This window comes from Antechinus flavipes, chromosome 2 (assembly GCF_016432865.1).
Source record: "Antechinus flavipes isolate AdamAnt ecotype Samford, QLD, Australia chromosome 2, AdamAnt_v2, whole genome shotgun sequence".
Lineage (NCBI taxonomy): Eukaryota > Metazoa > Chordata > Mammalia > Dasyuromorphia > Dasyuridae > Antechinus > Antechinus flavipes.
The window spans coordinates 314,080,003-314,101,154 of record NC_067399.1 but is presented as its reverse complement, the minus strand read 5'-3'; the positions used below and the strand labels follow the sequence as shown (position 1 = coordinate 314,101,154).

General features: G+C 38.0%; 1 protein-coding gene across 25 annotated transcripts in view; it reads left to right on the top strand.

Moving 5' to 3' along the window:
* Positions 1–748: 748 nt before the first annotated feature.
* Positions 749–21,152, top strand: part of NRXN3 (neurexin 3) — a 2,067,316-nt gene continuing 2,046,912 nt past the window's right edge. For 11 of the 25 annotated variants that reach the window (XR_007950618.1, XR_007950617.1, XR_007950616.1 and 8 more), the window contains exon 1: positions 749–1,065. The gene's annotated coding sequence lies outside the window, so the exon portion shown is untranslated. The remainder of the gene's footprint in view (positions 1,066–21,152) is intronic. The other 14 variants (XM_051977483.1, XM_051977481.1, XM_051977480.1 and 11 more) reach the window with 2 other exon arrangements.

Here is a 21,152-nt window from a genome sequence, read left to right as displayed (position 1 = left end):
CATAAAAGTTAATATGGGGGTAACCCTTTTCTTATAATTTCATGATTATGTCAATCCCTGGAACATTTCCAAGTCTCTTTCTAGAGAGAGAAAAAAGGAGCGACAAATGGCACTGTTGTTGGTTAAATAGACAACAAGCAAAACTTCAGCCTTGCACAGCTTGCACACCTTATTTAGGTTTGACTTAGGAGAAAGTTTTTATGGGAGTTCAGTAATTTTGTTTGGCCAAGTAAGCAGTTTAGCAGTGGAGAGAAGTTCTGTAAAAATTCAAGGGCTCTGCTGGATTAGGCAGCTGCTGAGCTGCTGGCCAGGGTGCTGAATTGAGGCACACCCTATAGATGGCTGTCACTGAAAGGGGTGGGTGAGCGGTGTAGCGAGAAGAGGGAATAAGTCAGGCTGGAATGTTAAGCAAGTAAAAAACCTTTAGTCTTCATGTGAAATAAATGCACATGGATCAAAAGCAAGTCTCCTGTGGTACTTGGCTCAGTATAAATGAGGGCTTTTTCCCTCTTGCAGCTTTAGTAAGTAACCTTCCTCTCAGGGTAGAGGGAGAACGGGGCTCCAAAGCACCTGCTTCTTAGTCATATGTGGCTGGAGGATGTCCCCGATTACATCTTCTCAGCTGTTTGCAAAACAGCCAGGGGAGGAGGTGAAGCCCTGAGCCACGCAGCCAGGCTGTCTCTTTAAATACTGGGGTCTGTGTGAAAGAGGGAGGGACTGGCTCTGGAGTGCGTGAAATTCCTGGGCTCCTCCGACAGTCTCAGGCAGAGAGCTCAGCCCTTCACATCTCCTCTTGCATGCAACTCACTGAGAGGGAGAGGCAAGCAAGACCTCCCCTCTCTGCCGGCATCTCAAGCCACCAAGGACCTGCTTTCGCACCTCCAACACTCTCCCTCCCTTCTTCCCCACCACTCCCTCCCAGAGAGAGCAAAAGAGAGAGAGCGGGGGAAAGACACTGATTGGAATCTTAGCCTTCTCTAAGAAGAAAAATACCCAGAAAACTCAGTTGATTAAACATCAGACAGACAGACAGACAAACCCCAAAGGCTCTGCTCAGCTGTAAAGGTAAGACTTTGGTGGGTAAGGGTAAAGCATCAGAAGGACAAGAAACAACCTGAGATTCCAAGTGTGTCTTGGGAAGAGGTTGTGCCTGAAATGGTAGAAGTTTTCAGTTGGGAGCTGCCAACCTAGATTTTAAAAATATTTTTGGATCCTGGATCACTGAGCTTGGGCAGATCATGGTGATGGTTTCACATTGCCACTCTTTCCCTCAGTTCCTGCTGGAAGTTGAATCTTCTCCCATTAACAGCTGAGAAAAAATCAGAGAAATTTTTTTTCAGTTTTTTTTCCTGTTCCTAATCCACTCCTCCCAATTTTTTTTCACTCTACTTGGATATTAAGATTTAGGAAAAAGACAAGCATCACTTCATTCAAGGCTAAGACTTTTTAGTTCTCTGTGTCTACTTTTAATTTTCTTCTTCTTCTTCTGGGAAAGATTAGAAGGAAAGGGGCAGGGAGTCCAGCCTAAATAATGACAGACTACTTGGAAGCCAAGATGTGTGTTTGTAACTGGGGTTTATTACTTGAATATGAGGCTTTAGGCTGGACTCCTTGCAGTCTTGCTCTGAAGGTGGGCAGACTTGGGGGAAGGTGAAAAGGGAGGGGTGTGGAGTCTGTGTGCGAGGGAGTGTGCATGAGCAAGCCTCTTTGGATCCGTTACAGGGGAAATCTTCTTTCTCTGCCTTCCATTTGTTTATATTAATGATTTAGTAGCAGGCTTGCCTGAAAACTTCCACTGTGTGAGCACTGTGGGTTTTTGAGCTCTCAGTGACCTTAAAGGCTGGTTCGATGCATTGTTTTTTCAAGACTCATTGTGCTATTCCAGAGTTTGGGCTTCTTCTATCTCTCTTTTTAAACCACACAACTTAACTCCTTTAGAATCATCATTGAGATAATGATGATAAAAAAAAAAAAAACTCCCCCCCTCCTCAGGACAGTGATGTAATACTTACCTACGGGTACTGAGTGTGGTGCTTTGCAGGTGACTTCTCCTGTGATTACTTAAGAAAAAAAATATATATATATATATTTAAAATTTCTTCAACCTCCAATACTACTCCTCTTGATTTTGTCAAAATACTTTTTTAAAAAAATGAAGAAATAGAATTTCCGCTCTTTTTAGAAAAGTTAGTATAGGGTATAATTTTTTTCCTTTCTTTTTTTGGCATTGGTTTTTAAATTTTTAATTACTAATTTTTAAATGCAAAGGTCAGAGATCGGTTACCTTTAGAGAGACCTAGGAAGAGAAATCATCACTTTACCACAAGAAAGAGAAGTGGTTGGAACCAAGCACCTTCCTTTTCTCTCTTCCTTATGCCATTCCCAGCTTTGGAAAAAAAAAAATAGTTTTTCTTTTGCAGTCATAAGCACTCTAATCTTCTTAATTCTTTCCCTTCCCAGAGTCATCCCTCCTGTTCACTGGGTAACCCTGTTCAGGAGAGATAGACGCGGCTGTGTCACAGAACCTTGATGACAGCGTAGTTTAGGGGCTGGGGGTATTGTTCACCTTTGTGGTGGTTGTTTGGTATAAATTTGAACTCCTTGGTGATGCTGGTGACACAGTTACCAAGATGGCAGATTTGGGGAGACTTCTTAGGGTAGGGGGAAGGAATTTAGAAGAATTAGCCCTTTGTGAATTGGTTTGTTGGCTAGAGCCTGCCATCGCTGATCAAGGGCTTCTGCATCGCCACTCAAGTTAAGATGGTCTGTGTGGTAATGATAGGCAAGTTTACCTAAGGGCTATTGGGTTTGCAAGGTTGGAAGAGAGACAAGTGAAGGCTGCTTTTTAAAAAATATCTTAATCTGTCTTAAGTTATAGACGGGCAAATGGTATTTTCATCAATAGTCAGTTAGACTGGGATATTCCTATTGTTTGGATATTTGGGCGGGGGTGGGGTGAAGAATAATATACTCTTTGCCCATTTTTTACATACTGGGGTTCATTCTGCAAGACAACTCCCTTTTGGAAGAGGGAGAGACTGGGCAATGGAAGTTCACTGTTAAAGTAAGCAACAGGGTTGGGTTGAAAAAAAATTAAACCAACTGGACAATGCAAATAACTCCCCCCCTTTTTTTCTGGAGCTTTCGGGCATCTTCCAGTAAAATTTCAGAGGTTCCTTTTCAAGAGAAAATCAGAAATAAAATGGATACTAGGTTGCAAAGACAACTATTCGTTTTGGATCTCCAGTTTTTCCCAATATCGATGGGTGTTATAGCTGGGGCTTGACCTTCTTTTTATAAAAATAAATGCTGCATTTCTATTGAAAATGTTGATTATTTTCTGTCTATATTAAGGGGAAAAGATGTACGGAGGTGGATTAGTGGTTGCGATTTTGAGATCGACTATCCAGATTTGGTGATGGTGGGGAGGTTTAGGAGTGTTTATGATGCCGTGTGCATTGTAAGATTTTCATTTCTCTTTGATGGTGGGGGAATATGAGGATAGTGGGGACAAGGTGGATGGAGAGACTTTAGAGAGTTGGGGTGGAGAGGACACAGAGGTGATGTGAGGAAGTCGCTGATTCGCATAATGCGTGCTCTACCTTCTCATTTTCTTTCGCTCTTAAAAAAAATAATCCATTATCTCTAAAAACACATTATTCTTCAGATTGGCCTTTTAACAAAAAAAAGAAAGGAAAAAGGGGGAGGGGTTAATTTAGTGAGGGGGGTTGGGTCTGCCTGTAATTAGCCCCACTGCTGCAAAACTGAGATACAGAAATCCATCTGCACCAGTATGGGGGGGGAGGAGAGGCAGGGGAGAGATGGAGGATGGATTGTCAATCTTGGATGAACAGCGAAGCAGTGTTGGCATTTGGACATTGTATATGTTCATGCATTGGTGCGTCCGCATTTTTTTTCATCCGATCACCAATTTCCCCCCCAATTCTTTTTAATATTTCCATTTCCATCTCTCCATATGCCTTCCCCTCCAACCCCCCCCAACCCCTCCAGGCTCCTTGTCTCTCGATGAGCGAATTCTGTTTCCTCTTGATGGCTCTGCGGTCCTTTTTCTCATTTTTTTCACAACACAACAGTGGCACGATGGCCTTTGCTACATACCACACGGATGCAGCTTCTTAATAGGAGGGCAAAGCCAGCATACATATATGTTCACATACATACATGCAGAACCAATGGAGAGCTGGATTTGATTTTGTTTCCCAGTACCTTTTAGCTTCCCTACCATTACCTTGACTGTGCTCTTTTCCTTCCATTAACAAATGGGAGATGCAGCAAATATCATAGGCACGTCCGCTCCACCAACCTCCTTCTCCTACTCGCCATTATCCTTCCTGAATGCTGGCTGTGTCGCACTTCATGGGATTAGTGTATTTGAGGGTATTTGGGGAGGGGTAGTAGGGGGCTTTCATGAGAAGGGAATGAGAGTGGGGGAGGCAGATGATATTAATGACTTTCTTTTTGGACCAAATGAGTGCCCGATGATAATGATCCAATTTAACCATCCGTGAAATCTATGTTTGCGACACACTGGAGGGAAGGTTATACCAGGGGAGCACAGGCAGGGCTGGGTTACCTCTGGAGAGCATGATGCTTGCACACTGGAGAGACTCATGCATGCGGGCATGAACACACACATATGATGGCACAAAGCTCTGATCGGTGGGTTGTTGTGTGCTAGAGGGCATTGCAGAATAGACCAGAGAAAAATGTGTGGTTGGTTGGGAGCATGAAGCAACGTCTTTGTCATCGTCATACTACATGAATATCAGTATTTATAGCCTTCAAAAATTCTGGATTTCATTTTGTATGTGTATGTCTTGCATGTTGAATGCTATCTGAGGTTATGTTGGACATTTTTTGTGTTTACATCATCAAATCTTTATATGCCGAGGATTGTACAGAATTGTTTAGAAATGTTGTCAACATTTTATATGTTATTCCAAGCAGGAGGTTTCATGCTGTGTGTGTGTGTGTGTGTGTGTGTGTGTGTGTACGTGTATGTGTGTGTGTGAATTTTGGGCATATGTATGGGAGCAATTCTGGAGAGACTTGGTTGTTGGCACCCTTGAAAGGGTGCTTATTTTCTCTCAATAGGAAATATGGGGTGGGGGGTCAGAAGGCAAAAAAATTGGGGAGAGTGAGAGAGAGCAAATGAATGCTTTTTCAGGCAGATAAAAAGGAAGAAAAATCCCTCAACAGTCTCTGATGGGAAGCCTAGTATGTGATTTCCCAAGTCCACCAAGTGAGTCCGTGGGTGGATGTGATCATGGACGACTGGTGGGCGGACACAGACTAAAGCGGGTGGAGGGGATGAGGTGGGCGAAATAGAGGGTTTTCCCAGCTACCTAGTTATAGCCTTTGGTAGGGAGCAGAAGCCTTTCTTATACTCATACCGCTTCTGTCCTTTCTTCGGGCATTGGTTATATTCCCTTGTATCAGAATCACTCTCCTCTGAGTCTGCGTTCTGGATCTCTTTGAATCACCTTCTATTATAAAAGGCATATTCTTTCCAATCAGCCCATTCCTGATTCTCTCCTGGGCCACTATCAGCTTAATTACTGGACGCCATTTTTGCTTTCCTTTCAGGTGAAGTTGTCTTTTTTTTTCCCCTGAATCATGAGTAAAGTGTATATCCCTCCTCCTTTCAATGAAAAAATAAATTATTGCCTCAAGTTTCTCCCCCCTCCCCCTCCCTTCTTGGATCTGACCTTGAAGAGTCAGGGAGAAACACTCTTGTGCCATCGCTGGAGTGCTAAAGACAAATCAGGGACAGGATGCTTGGAGAGAGAATTTGTCACACTTCTAAGTCTCTTCTCTCTTTCTCGTTCACCTTTGCTCTAGCCTGCTCCCAATTCCCTCCTGCTTGGTCCCTACTGGGTTGAATATATAGTGGGTGTCGCTGTTCTCCTCCTGTGATATTCAGGGAAATGAGAGTACTTTTATTCCATCACCATCTTTTCCTCCAACTGAATCCCAGTCCTTGGTTTGTTGGAGATCTTGCAATGGAGGTGTAGTCTGTGTCAAGCCTACCAACAAAAACCATACATTTACTTGTGACTGTTTGCACACACAAATTATTGTGTAAGCCATCTCCCTACCCCAATATCCCATTAAATTAGACACACCTGCTCAGGAAAGAGCTGTTGAACTGCAGCTCTGACACTTGAGGGCCAGAGATGGCTGTGATGCAGATGAAATTAATGCAGCATTTTTTGTTTTTGATTAGAGCAACAGGCAACAGTAGGATTGGGGGAGTTAGGGCAGCTTGTGGGACTGAGTGAGCGTGCTCTTGCTCCAGCAGCCTAAGAAACAGATGTTCTACTTTCCCTTATCTTGAAACATATTGTTTGAGAAAGTGGGACCCTGTTCTTTATTGCCTTAGTATTTCATATAATTCTGTAGGTATGGTAGGAAATAAATTGCTTTTACTTGAATAAAAAGAGAAGTCCTTTCTTATTGCTAGCCCAGAGAGAGATTCTCTGTTGCCTCTTTCCTACCAGCCTTGATTTTTCCATGTACCACCTCATTCTCTTTACCTTTCAGACTATTTGCCCACCATCCATGATCACATGAACACAAGGACTCATTTGGTGGTCCTCATAGTCATTCATACCATTTTTCCTTCAACCTTATTCAGTACATTGATTTTTAGATCTTTAATGCCCATTACCTTAGTATATGTGTGTGTGTGTGTGTGTGTGTGTGTGTGTGTGTGTGTGTGTGTGTAAACAGTTAGGTGACACAGTGGATAGAGTGTAGATCTAGAATAAGGAAGACCTGAGTTCACTTCTGGCCTCTGACATTTACTAATTATGTAATCCTAGGCAAGTTAGTTAACCTTTTTTGCCTATTTTCTCATCTGTAAAATGGGTTGGAAAATGAAATTGCTAATCATTACAGTATCTTTGCCAAGAATACCCCAAATGGGGTCATAAAAAGTTGCACATGACTAAAAAATGACTGAATAACAACATGTGGATGGGTGGTGGGTAGATAGATAGATAGATAGATAGATGGTATTGGTTTCCTATCTCACTATTAGGCTGGAACCTCTATAAAAGAAGTGAGCATGTCTTATCCAAACTTTCCCCCATCATCTAATATAGTGTTCTACACAAAACAGATGTTTAATCAATGATTTTTTTTTGAGCTGCTAATGTATAGAATTGAACATCATAGAATTGAAGAGTTGAGAAGAACCTTAGAGATGAGGTCATCTAATTCAGTTTCCTTATGTTGCTTCTACTTATTTTTTTCTTAGAAAGAAGATGTAAAGTTGTAACTGTGTAATATCTTCACCAGTGAAAATCACTATCTATTTAAGAATTGACATTACCAAAAAAAAAAAAAAATCCTTCAACCGGTGTCCAAGCTTTATGCTTACCTAAGTTGCCCCTCATGTGACAGTAACAATAATTCTTCAAGTTCCTTTCCAAAGCATTTTTAATTTGCTAAAAACCTATATGAACTTCTTTGCTGACATAGTCTTTGAAAACTCAAAGTACCCTCTATGATATGATGAAGCATCAGAATAGTGTGGTTAAGTGATCTACCCAAGGTTATCCAGTAAATTAGGGCAGAGCTGTCTACCAGATGCCCATTTTCCTTTCTCTCAATTTGGTACTATCCTACTTATTATATGCCTGTGTTTGTTACTTGAGGCATGGAAGCAGCAATATCTTTTTGGTGCAACTGATGTTCCATTTTCCTCCTTAGCTAAGAGAGTATTTTTAGGTTTTAGCTTTGCACTAACTGAATATGCAGGGTTAAACTGAACCAACAAAGAAAACTTTCAATTCAGTTAGGAGGTGAACTGATTACCAATGATCTCTTAATTGCAAATTTCAATGGACTTTTCTTAGTCTAAATCCTTTTTTTTTTTTTTTTAACTTCTCTGCTGCATTTAATACTGTAGATTACCTTTTCTCTCTACACTTTGTTTTTTATGGATTTTCATGATATATTCTCTCTTGTCTGGAAATTGCATCTCAATTTTTTTTTTCCTGGATTATCATCCAAGTTCCATCCTCCACATGTGAGTGTCCCTTGGGACTGTGACTTGGACCTTTCCATCTCGGTACACTATCTTGACTTTCTCACCAACTTTGACAAGTTGAATTATTACTTTTATGTAGATATATGTACATATCATTTCCCTGCTCAAGAACCTCTCTCTTTTCCCTCAGGATAAAATAGAAATTCCTGTATCTTCTTCTTCTTCTTCTTTTTTTTTTTTTTGGATAAGGCAATTGGGATAAGTGTCTAGAAAGTATTAAGTGCCTGAGTCCAAATTTGAACTCAGGTCCTCCTGATTTCAGGGCTAATAGCTCTATCTATCCACTGTGCCATCTAGCTGTCTCTTATATTTTCTTCCTAAATCTGATTCTAAATAATTTTTTTAAGGCTTACTTCTTATTATACTTCTTAATACATTGTACATTCCTGCCAATCAACTCTACAGTGTAGCACATTCCATCTTCAGTCTCTATCCTTTTGCACAGATTATGTCTCATCTCCAGACTTTACTCCCTTCTCCCCTTGACCTCATAGAATCCATATCTTTCATCAAAACTCGGTAAAATACACCACCTAAAGTTATTTCATATCTATTTTGTATTTCATTTTAAGTCATTCTATTTCATTTTCTATGTACATTTAATTTTCTCCCAATTGTAAACTCCTCAACAGGGCAGAAATTGTTTTATTTTTGTCATTGAATCCCCATTGAGGATAGTAGCTGATATCTAGTAGGTACTTAACAAAAGCATAGGGAATGAATAAATTAATGCTAACATAGGGCCTTACAAACTTCCCTATTTAGCTTTTAAATATTAGTACAATTGAATTAGCTTGATATGAGTTCTAATCTCTAAAATGTTGGACAGGATTATGGAATCTGGATAAAATTCTAAATTAGGAAATCCTAAGTACTTGTTAATAGATATTAACATAGTACTGAAATTCTCTAATTTTGCGTATAATTCTACTCACAAAAATACATTAGTCATGGGATGTCAATAGGGCTTCAGTGAATAGCTAGTGGATTTGAGGGCTAGTTGATCTCTGGATCACAAGACATTGGAAATATATCACCTTCCCTTGAAGTGGGTTCAATTCAAGTTGCACACAGCTTGAGAGGGGGGAGGAAGTTGTCTCTGAACAGACACTTTTTTTTATTCTATTGTCTCCTAGGACCATTTCTTAAAGGCCTGTAGGTTCCTTTTAGCACTGATATCATGGGATATGACAAAATAAAATTGCCAACACTAGTTTTATATATATATTTGGTCTCATTCTAATAATCAGTTTGATTTTCCCTTGGAGTGTGCTTATCCAGTGAAAAAGGAGCTTAGTGGGAACTTTTTGAGCCCTGCTTGGGTTATTATCTTCTCCTTCTTCACCCTTAGACTTACTTCAGCATGAAGGGGCACTGGAGGTTATTGGTTACTGAATTGAGTATGTATGAATAGTTATTGTTGTCAGTCCTGAGCTTATTAGGAAAGTTGGGTATTCCACTGGTTTCAACTATATAAATCATCAAGATTTACTGCTCCCAAGACTCAGTTAAGTTGCAAGCAACCATTAAATTAACAAAACAAAATAACAAAATGTTGCTAGATTTGGACTCAGAGGTCCCAACTCTGTTTTTATTACTCATGTGACTTTTGGCAGATCACTTAACATCTCAGGAGTACAGTTTTTTGATTATAAAATAAAGTAGCAGATCTAGATCCCTTTCAGGTCCCTTCCAGGTCTAGTTCCACGATACCATGAAATCCATTCTGAGTCTTGAGTAAGAGTTGTTGGAGTTATAAAATGTGGGATAAGAATATGAAGGTTCTTAACATTCTAGAAGATTCAAAAATGAGCAAATAATGATGTTCTATCTGCAGGTGAGAGATTATTTCTTGTTTGAATGTGGAAGGGCAGAAGGATAAGGAAATCTGGTCTCTATTCAAGGAGATTATAGAGATAAGCTGTAGACCTCATCATATCTAGTTAAGATCCTCTCCATATTCATTTTCTGATAGTGACTGTTTTTGTCTTCTTCTCCTCTTGACTGTGTGAGAGATGTTTCATTTCATAGTACAATCTGTTTGGTTCATTCTTGGCTTTAATACTGTCACTTTCATTTTGGGGAACCTAATTAAACCGAGGGAGAAGAGACTGCTTTATTGGCAAGGGTTCATGCTTTAGACTATCTTGATTTTCCATGGTGATTGATCTTTGCTTTCTTGTCCCTCTTTAAGTCCTAGTGTGGAGTCTTGCTGATATAAGATTGGGAGGAGAGGACTTAGATTTTTCAGTACCACTCCAATTATTGCCATGACTTTCAGCCCTACTGGACACAGAATTAGTGTTTTGTATAATGACTGATAGTGAAAGAATAGGGGGATTCTATGTCTATACCCTTTTTATTCCGATCTTGTGCTACATGGAGCATCAACTAGGGATGTACTCATTCTTCATGAAAAAATGGGACATGATATTAAGGGTGCCTAGAATGGGTTGATGGAAGAGAAATATATATATAAAGGAATAATTCGCTTTCTGAAAGAAAGAAGAGTTGAAAGAAATCCCCAAAGATCAACGTATTTGGCTTCCTGATTCTCTGTAAATCAGTAGTAACCAGGTAATCCCACATGAATGATCCTAGTTGGTAAAGTTCTCTGAAGGAAAACTCATACCCCGTTTTTTGTTGAATATGTTCAATACATAAATCTCATAAGTTGAATCCAAGAAATATTTGTTATGCTTTTTAATGAAGAAAAACATGGTGTGTAATATGTGTATACAAGTTTATAATGAATGAAGGAGATGAACTGAGTGCTAGTAGAAATGGCCTTATAGGTAGCAGAGGAAACTGCTACTTATAAGCTCCTGAGAAAGTGAAGAGATTAAAAGAGAAAAAATTATTTTTTGGAGGGAGGCGAGTGTTGGAGGAAACTGGAAAAAAGGAGCACTGGAAGAGGGGTGCTGTCCTTCAGTTCTTCTCTTTAACCCTCTTCCCCCAAGCTGAGATGTATTAGCTTCATTGCATCCACGTTGAAGTCTGTTTATTTTTCCAATAATGTGTTAATTAAACATCGATTTCTGGGTGGGGGAAAGGGAATTGAATTGCTAGAGCTAAATGGAGTGAGGCAGATGGGGAGCTAGTGAGGGGTGCCCAGGGGCCTAGTGTCAGCATCTTCTGAAGTGCCCCTGGGGAGTAAGTAGAAGAGAGGAGAGGAGGGGCTGCTGGATTCCCTTGCTCCAAATTTTAGCTTGCTAACTTTCTCCAAACCTGGAGGAGGAATGTCTCCTTCTTAGAAGGCTAGGAATGAAAGGGACTCTTTCCCAAGTTTTGGAAGAGAGGGATAGACCATCACTTCCTTGCTCCCTCTCCCACCTTATGTCTCTCAATGTCTTCTGCTTGAGGGAAGCAAAGGGCAGGGTCCACTGGGAAGATGAGAAAAGACATCACTAGAGGGACTACAAAGAACGAGATGTAGTAGGGGAGGCAGCTTGATACAGTGAAGTCTCTGGTGATCACCAGTGGTTCATTTGGAATATCAGCTCTCACATTTAGTCAAGTCACTTACTCTTTTCTAGTTCTCAGTATTTTCATTTGTAAAACATGAGGACTGAAATAGATGGTTTTTGGTTTTCTATGCAGTTCTAAATCTTTGATTTTATGAAAGGAGAAAAAACCTATCTGACAAAATACTACTTACAACGTGAGTAGAAAATGACCACAAAGCTAGTTAGTCTTTTAGTTGTATCAGATAGTCTCTGACGTAAGGCATGCAGCCCTTGAAATCCTTTTAGTCATCAGAGCTCTGATCATATGAGTTCCAACTATCCTATTCCACCCCAGTTAAGCCGTAAGCTCTTCTGGGAAAAATGACTTTCAACATCCATGGTCCATCTGCTTCTTTACTCTTGTGATCAAAATGTTCCTAACTGGGAGGAATTTTAAAACAAGGCTACTCCTTAACAAATGGACTAAGTGTTTACTTTGATAGAAAGTTCATTAGTTCCCTCTCCCTCTCCCTCTCTTTCCTTCCCTCCCCCCATTTTATTTATTTATTTACTTTTGAGTCTTGAGTTATATGGCATGTTTCATCATCAGGCTCTTGAATCATGATTGTTCATGGCATTGGTTGCTATTCTTATATCTTTCAAAATTATTTATCTTTTGAATTGTTATTGATTAAATTTTTCTGTTTCTATTCACTTCACTCTGTATCAGTTCATATTGATTCCTAGATTTTCTGAAATTATTTCTTTAATAATAATAAACTCTTCAATATGATTATATTCGAGTACAAAAATTTGTTTAGACCTTCCCAGTTGACCTAAGTATAGTTGGATTCAAAATATCTTGGATTAAATGTGTGAATGTGTGTGTGTGCGCGCACGCGTGCACTTGTCTTTGTCTTCCTTATCCTCTTTCTTACTCCCTCCCTTCCTCTCTATTTTCTTTTTCATTTCTTCCCATCTTCCTTCTTCCTCTATTTATTCTTCCACTTCTTCCTCCATCCTTCTCTTTTTTCTTCCCCCTTGTTTCACCTCTTTCTTCTTTTTCTTCCTTTTTCTCTTATTCCCCTCTTCTCTTCTTTGTCCTATTCCCTCCCTTCCTTTCTTTCTCCCTATCTTCTCTTTCCCTCTTCTCCTCATCTTCCTTCACCAACACCACTACTCCTATACAAGAAGGCATTTCCTTCAAATGCAAATTAGATGCTACTGCATGAAAAAAATGATCATTTTTTAAAAAAATAAAACTTTTAAATATAATTTCATTGACAATTCTTGTTTTTATATATCTTTCATTTCTCCCTGCCTTCTTCCCTCCCACCTGTCCCAGAAAGATATCTTTTATAACAATTTTATTTTTCAAAAGGAGAAGAAAAATCAACAAAACCAACTCACACATTGAAAAAGTCTATTGTTATATCCGATATTCTATAAATATGGATTCCCACCTTTTTGCTTTATGTCTTCTATGTGCCTCATCTTGGTCAATATACTCTCACAATATTCTGTTTCAATTTCATCTGTCCTTTTCAATCTGTTCACATGATGATCATATACTTTTGGGAAAGGAAAGTCCTTTTGATTTCTGATTCCTGGTTCAGAAAGGCATGCCCCCTTCCTCACTGTGAATTTGGCCTGCTGCAGTAGCATGAAGTCCTTCCTCTTTCTGGAATCTTGCAAGATTGGTTTGCATTGAGATCTCTGGATTACAAATGTCCTAAACCTGCTGAATGCTAATCATTGAGGTTCACTTTCACTGAAGAGCTTCATATGAGAGCTGAATGACTGATTGTCTGGTATGGAGGATCCTCGCTCTGTCATAGATGGTGATAAATGATCTCTGAGATCCTTACCAATTTGGTGATTTTGTAATTTTCCCATAGGACATGGATAATTCAAAGTCATGTGTTTGGAGCCATCTTAAAGAAGGATACAGATGATGAGAAAACAAGCTTCTTCTTCATGTATCTGTTATACCCTACAGACAGACAATCAGTTCAATGACTCAAGAAATAGGTAGTTATTAAAAATCACTGAATCTTCAATGTATCTAACTGGTGCAGTAGATAGAAATGGGGTTTGGATTCAGAAAGATTTGAATTCAAATCCAGCCTCAGATACTTTCTAGGCAAGTTACTTAACTTTTGCCTCAGTTTTCCTGATTATAAAATGAAGATTATAGTAGTACCTATTTCCAAAGTTTGTAGTGAAGATCAAATGAGCTAATTTGTTAAGTTTTTAGCATTGTATTAAGCAGATAGTAGATATTTATTACCTACTAAATAGGTATGAGATTTTTTTTTTCCTGAGGCCAATTGGGATTAAGTGACTTGCCCAGGGTCACACAGCTAGGAAGTATTAAGTATCTGAGGACAGAATTGAATTCAGATCCTGCTAATTTCAGGGCTGGTGCTCTAAAGATATTAATTTTCTTCTCTCATTTGGTCAACAGGAAGGAGCAGTATCTTTTCTTCAGTTTTGATTTTAAATATCTCTTTTCAAATTAGCAGAAGCAAGCCACAAAGATCCATTTCCTATACTCTCTTGCTATTTCTTGGAATTTGACCAACATCAAACCAAAACCTGCCAGAATTTTGCTCTCTTTGGAGCTAATTTGGGAGAAGTAGATAAGTAACAACATGTTGTAATGGATAAAATATGGGTCTTAGATTAGAAAAACCTAGGTTTTAATTCTGCTTTGAAAAACCAGTGAGTTCTGGTTTTGTCACTTAAGCTCTTCATTTTGTATTTCCTCATTTGCAAATGAAAAATATCATTTCAGAGAAACCTAAAAACATACATAGGAACTAATATAGAATGAAATGACTAGAATAAGGAATTGTAGAATAATAAAAAGAATGTAAAGACAAACAACTTTGAAAGACTTAATGATTATGATCAATGCAGTTACCAACCATGATTCCATAAGATTAAAGTGCATCACCCACCTCCTGACAGACTGGAATAGGATTCAAGATACCAAATTAAATTTACAGTTTTGGACATGATCAGTGTGCACATTTGTCTTGGTCAATTATACATATTTTTATAAAAGTTTGAGCTTCATTTTTCCCCAGATGAGGAGAAATAGGAGGGAGTGAAAAATAAATGCTTATTAATTGAAAAAATTTTTAAAAATGGAAATAAGAATATTGGGAGTATTTACTTCACAGCATTGTTGAAATGATTAAATTAAATAAATGTATGTAGGATCTTAAAACTCTCTATACAGATTGTACCAAAATTAAGCTTGAAATTGCAATAAGAACTCTGAGACACCCTTTCTTTGTGATACCTATAAAAACAAATTTCTACATAGCCTTACTTATATGTGGTATTTTATTTTATTTTTCAATGTGAAAGGGCCTTTACCAACTTTAGGACTGGTGCATGGATAGTTATGCTTTGGGTACCCTATCTGTGATCTAGGGAATCTTCTTCCTCCTGGGGCTAAGCCAACAGGCCTATGGGAAAAGATCATGCCTATTCGAGATTCCATTAACAGCTTTTTCATATTTTCCCAGAATTCCCACCCAGGAAATTTCCAAGTAATTTTGAATCCTCTCTTCCTTCTTCGCTAATTGCTCAGAGGCTTAGGTTAATTGTTTCTTCATATTGAAACTTCCACATGGTCCAATCCTGCTACTAATGTAGGTCACTGGGTGTATTCACAGGATGACACTCTTTGGCCAATGTGATTTAATATCTTAACCTGCAAGTTACCTCAAAAAAGTCTTAATTAAAGATGTCTCTTCTAGGGGACAGGATGTTGTCTAGGGGCTTAGTCTGAATAGAAATATTTTGGTCTAGAAATATTGTGGTTGGGGAGGGATACTCTTGAAGAAGGAAATACCTTAATGGATCCTTCAATAAAATATTAGTCTCTTAAAAGTTTGCCAAGACATGGCAATTGCCTTTCATTTATTTATTTATTTATTTAAGACAGCTCCTCTTCTTCCTATTACCTGATTATGCTTTGTGACATATTGGACAGTACAGGAAAATGCTGCATGCAATACACAGGACCGCTTTTCTTTTTTGTCGTTGGATCTTCTATTATGCTTAATTATCTGTCATTTGGTAAATGGTGGCTTTGCTTAGTAGCAGCCAACATCAATTTTAATGAGACTTAGTGACTGAAGTAGTGGCTTGACTCTCTAGAAGAAGCAGAAGACATGTGGAAAGTGAGCAGGTATCAGAAATGAAGAGGTAACTCAAAAAACATTAAGAGCCTACTATGCACTAGGCAATCATGCTAAGCACTGGGGATGCAAAGAAAGTCAAAAGACAGTCCATGCTTTTGAGGATCTATTGAGTCTATTGGGAGAAAACACAAGAGATCAAATTTGTTAGTGAGAAGGTTGGAGTTTGTCAGCTCACAGTTAATCATGCTAATGAATTTATAGATTTGCAATTGTGTCATAATGAGGAGAAGGGGATAATTTTGGCAACTAATAGTGCCTTGGATTTTAAAATTGAAAGAATTTGACTAGATATTTCTCAAGTTTAGTGACAATAAGCTGGATTCTCTGAAAAAAATCAAAGAAAAGATTTATGGAAAACTTTATGTTTTGCTTTTTGTGGGATGGAAGCATTTGGTAGAACATAGGATTAGAGAGTCATGCTTTCACTCTGTGAAAATACCCTTCACGGTGAGAAGAGGTGGAAGGCAACTAGTTTGTATTTTATTATATTAGAGAATCACTGGGCCCTTCAAAGATTAAATGAGTTTCCTATGGGTAGTGTATGTAAGACCCTAGGACTCCTTGGGTCTCTTGTTGATCTCTGTGATTCTAAGGGTGTCCCTCTATCTACTATATCCTTTTGTATCTTGGCTACCTTTAATAAATCTCTGCATAAGTGTAAATTTTGTCATCATTGCTATTGATATTTCTAGTAATGTTTTATCTTGTGGCACAGATTACTTTCCTAACTTCATTTAGCTATTTCAAAAATGCATGTTATAGATGGCTTGTTGCAGTACCTTGGGCATTACTGAAACAGTTCAAGAGTGACCTGTTAACAGTAGATCAGACTTGTCATTCTTTTGATTAAGGATGCAAGATGGCCTCCTTGGGACTGTGCTTTTCTTCAGACTCCCTAGTTGCAGCTCTCCAAAAGGGTGGCAATAGGAAATTGTACAAAGTTACAAAATGGCCTGTGTCCTTGGTTCTAGCACAGAGCATGGATAGCATGGAACAGAGGCTTACAGAAGTGGGGTCAAAGAAGGGTAGTAGAAATGATTTTTGGCTGGCCCTATTTAGCCTCCTACAATTCTTGCCACTAGATAGACTGAGAGCAAAGTGGAATGTGTGTACACTCTCCATGGAAAGCTCTTAGGAATGCCTTGGAGTTGGGTCTTTTTTTTTTTCTTTTTTTTAACAAAATGTTTCTGCAAAGCTTTGTGGTTTCCTAGGAAGAGAAAGTCCAGGACATTGACTCAGCTTCATGCTTTATGGTTTTATTCATTCATTCATTTATTTATTTATCGCTAACATGAGCATGCAAAGTTCCTAGAGAAACAATTTTGATTGATAGGTACCTGTGCTACATTACCATTTTCTAAAGGATTGGTTGGCTTATGTATGTGGCTTCCAGTTGCACTTAGCCCCCTTTACTAGGCAGCAAAGTGTCTATTTGAAGAATTAATTGGCAAAAATGTTTGTGGCAGCCCTTTGTATAGTGGCTAGAAACTGGAAAATGAGTGGATGCCTATCAGTTGGAGAATGGCTGAATAAGTCATGGTATATGAATGTTATGAAATATTATTTTTCTGTAAGAAACAACCAGCAGGATGAATACAGACAGACCATTTACATGAACTGATGCTAAGTGAAGTGAGCAGAACCAGGAAATCATTATACACGGCAACAAGAAGACTATGTGATGATCAATTTTGATGGACATGGCTCTCTTCAACAATGAGATTAATCAAATCAGTTCCAATTGTTCAGGGATGAAGAGAGCCATCTACACTCAAAGAGAGGATGTGGACTACAACATAGCATTCTTATTCTTTCTGTTGTTGTTTGCTTACATTTTGTTTTCTTTTCCAGTTTTTTTTTTCTTCTTGATCCGATTTTTTTTTTTTTTGCAGCAAGATAATGGTATAAATATGCATACATATATTGGCTTTAACATATATTTTTAACATTTTAAACATGTATTGGACTACTTGCCATTTAGGGGAGGGGGTAGAGTGAAGGAAGGAAAAATTTGGAACAGAAAATTTTGCAAGGGCCAATGTTGAAAAATTACTCATGCATATGTTTTATATAAAAAAAAGCTTTAATAAAAAATAAAATAAAAAAATAATTAATTGATTCTTTATCTTGAATATTATCAAAACACTCCTCTTCTTTCTCCTTCTCTTTCTCCTCCTCCTTCTCTTTCTCCTCCTCCTTTTCTTCCTCCTCTTTCTCTTCTTCCTTCTCATCCTTCTCCTGTTTCCTTGCTGAAGCAAAAGGAATTATCTTTTTATTAAAGGTCCTTACCTAAAAATATTTATGATAGTGCATGATTCCAGCTTGCCCAAAGTTTCTCTCTCTTCAGGGACAATGAAGGAAGTGATATAGCTTGTTGATTCTATAAAATGAGGACAAAGTAATCACTGTTATGACCTATCCTATCTAATCCTAACCATGGATCCTACTTCTGCATGCTTTCCAGATATTGTTGACTATAGTTTGTTGCTGCCATTCAACTCAGGGATTGAAGTTATATAGATGAAGGGATAACCATAGCAGGAGTGTAGCATTGGGGACAAATGCTACTTTTAGTTTGGATAACTGCATAAAAAAAGAATACCTTTTCTTTGTTGGTATTAGACTTTGTTCCTGATTCCATAAGGTAGAGATAGGATTCTTTCAGGTCTGGCCCTTGTAGGAAAAAATCTTTGTTTGGCCTAGCTTCATGCTGGACACGAGAGTTTTGAGTTATGGTGCTGGGAAAGAACTTTCAAAGATAAAATTAGGAGTAGTGAGTGGGATTCATGACCTTCTCTGACCTAAAATTATTACGTTAAATGGACCTTTCCCTGTAGGAATTCTTAACTCTTATGACCAATTTGTTGAGCAGTGAGAGAAGGGCCTCTCCATCTGGTGTTAAAAATTCCTGTAACTCATATTCATACTCTTCAGTTAAAACAACAACAACAACAACAACTCCCACATCAACCCAAAGGCAAGGAACACTGGGCTAGGAATCAAAAAACTTGAATTTTAATCCTAGCTCTGACACTTATTTTCCATTACTTTCCTTATAACATAATCCACAAAATGTCCGTTCAATTACCAAAATCTCTTAGATTATGTGAAAATTTGGAATCCTGTAGTTTTTTTAAAATAAGAATGTGTTTCTTCTTTTTTTTTTTCAGTAACATGTAAAACAATTTTTAACATTTAAAAAAATAATTTTTGGTTTCCAAATACCTTCCCTATTTCCTTATCTTCTTCCCCTCCTTGAGAATGCAATCACTTTGATATAGATTATACATACATAGTTATACAAAACGGATTTCCATTTTAACTATGTTATATAGGAAAATGCAAGCAAAAACAAAAAACAGAAAAAAAGAAAAACAAGGGGGGAAAACTATTTTTTGCTCTGCATTTAGACTCCATCAATTCTATCTCTGAAGATGGATAGCATTTTTAATCATAAGTCCTTTAGAATTGTCTTGGATCATTGTATTGCTGAGAATAGTTGTAATTCACTATTAATAGGATCACATAATATTGCTGTTATTGCATACAGTGATCTTGTGGCTGGGTTGCATTTTGCATCAGTTCATATAAGTCTAGGTTTTTCTTTTTCTTTTTAATAACTTTTTATTGACAGACCCATGCCAGGGTAATTTTTTACAACATTATCCCTTGTCCTTACTTCTGTTCCAATTTTTCCCTTCCCTCCCTCCACCCCCTTCCCCAGATGGTAAGCAGTCCTATACATGTTAAATAGATTACAGTATATCCTAGATACAATATATGTATGCAGAACTGAACAGTTCTCTTATTGCACAGAGAGAGTTGGATTCAGAAGGTATAAATAACCTGGGAAGAAAGACAAAAATGCAAGCAGTTTATATTCATTTCCCAGTGTTCTTTCTTTGGGTGTAGCTGCTTCTGTCCTTCCTTGATCAATTGAAACTGAGTTAGATCTCTCTGTTGAAGAAATCCACTTCCATCAGAATACATCCTCACAGTATCGTTGTTGAGGTATATAATGATCTCGTGGTTCTGTTCATTTCACTTACCATCAGTTCATGTAAGTCTCACCAATCCTCTGTGTAATCATCCTGCTGGTCATTTCTTATAGAACAATAATATTCCATAATATTCATATACCACAGTTTACTCAACCATTCTCCAATTGATGGGCATCCATTCATTTTCCAGCTTCTAGCCCCTACAAACAGGGCTGCCACAAACATTTTGGCACATACAGGTCCCTTTTCCCTTCTTTAGTATATCTTTGGGGCATAAGCCCAGTAAATCTAGGTTTCTCTGAGAACAGCCTGTTTATCATTTCTCATAGCACAGTAGTATTCCATTATAATCATATACCGCAGCTTGTTTAGCCATTCCCATATTGATGAATATCCCCTCAATTGCCAATTCTTCGCCACTACAAAAGTATTTTTGTACATACAGAATCTTTTCTTTTTCTTTGATCTCTTTGGGAAAAGAGAAGTGTTATTTTTTCCATGTAACACTGGAAAGAACATGAAGACCATATAGTAATAATGGAATGGAATGGAAACCTACTAATGTAGGATCTGAGTTTATTAAAATATAAATGTTAAATCAAATTTATATATTTCCTTTTGCCTCATCCATAATAAGGTATATTTGTTCCCTACTTGAATTCTTAAGAGTATTGGGTGACTTGCTCCTTACAAAAGCAACCCATTTTGTTTTTTAGATGAGACAAATTGTGAAAAATTAAGCCATTTCATACTGAACCCAATATGAATGTCTGTAACTTAAACCCATTAGTCCTAGTTCTTCATTATAGAGCAGTACCCCATATGTTCAATACCATATGTAGATGAAAGTTCTTTAATCATTGGTGATGATATTGGAAAAGGAAATGGCAAACCACTGCAGATTCTCTGCCAGAAAAATTCCAAATGCAGTCATGAAGAGTCAGACATGACTGAAAATGAATGAACAACAATCACCACCACAGCAACAACAGCAAAAAGATCAAGAACAATAACAACTAGAGGATCATAGAATCTCAGAGTTGGAAGGGCCTTATGTATGATAGGCTAATTCATACCTGAATAAGATTCCCTTCTACAAAGTTTTTGATTTATGTTGTGGCCTCTACTGAACTCTGGTCTTTAGCACTCTAATAATGGAGTGCTCACTACTGTCCATCAATTTAGTCCAATTTTGGTTTCTTCTGTTTGTAAGGAAGTTTGACTTTTTATAAACTTGCAATATAGCTTATTTTTCATTTTCCCTTGTTACTCTTGTTCTTCTCTATGAGACCAAGCAGGGGAGTTTTAATTTCTTCTTCACAAAATAGGTCTTCAAATTATTGGAGACAGCTATTGTGTCTCAAGGTTTCTGTTTTCTAAGCTGAAATGATTCTTATATGGCCTGGTT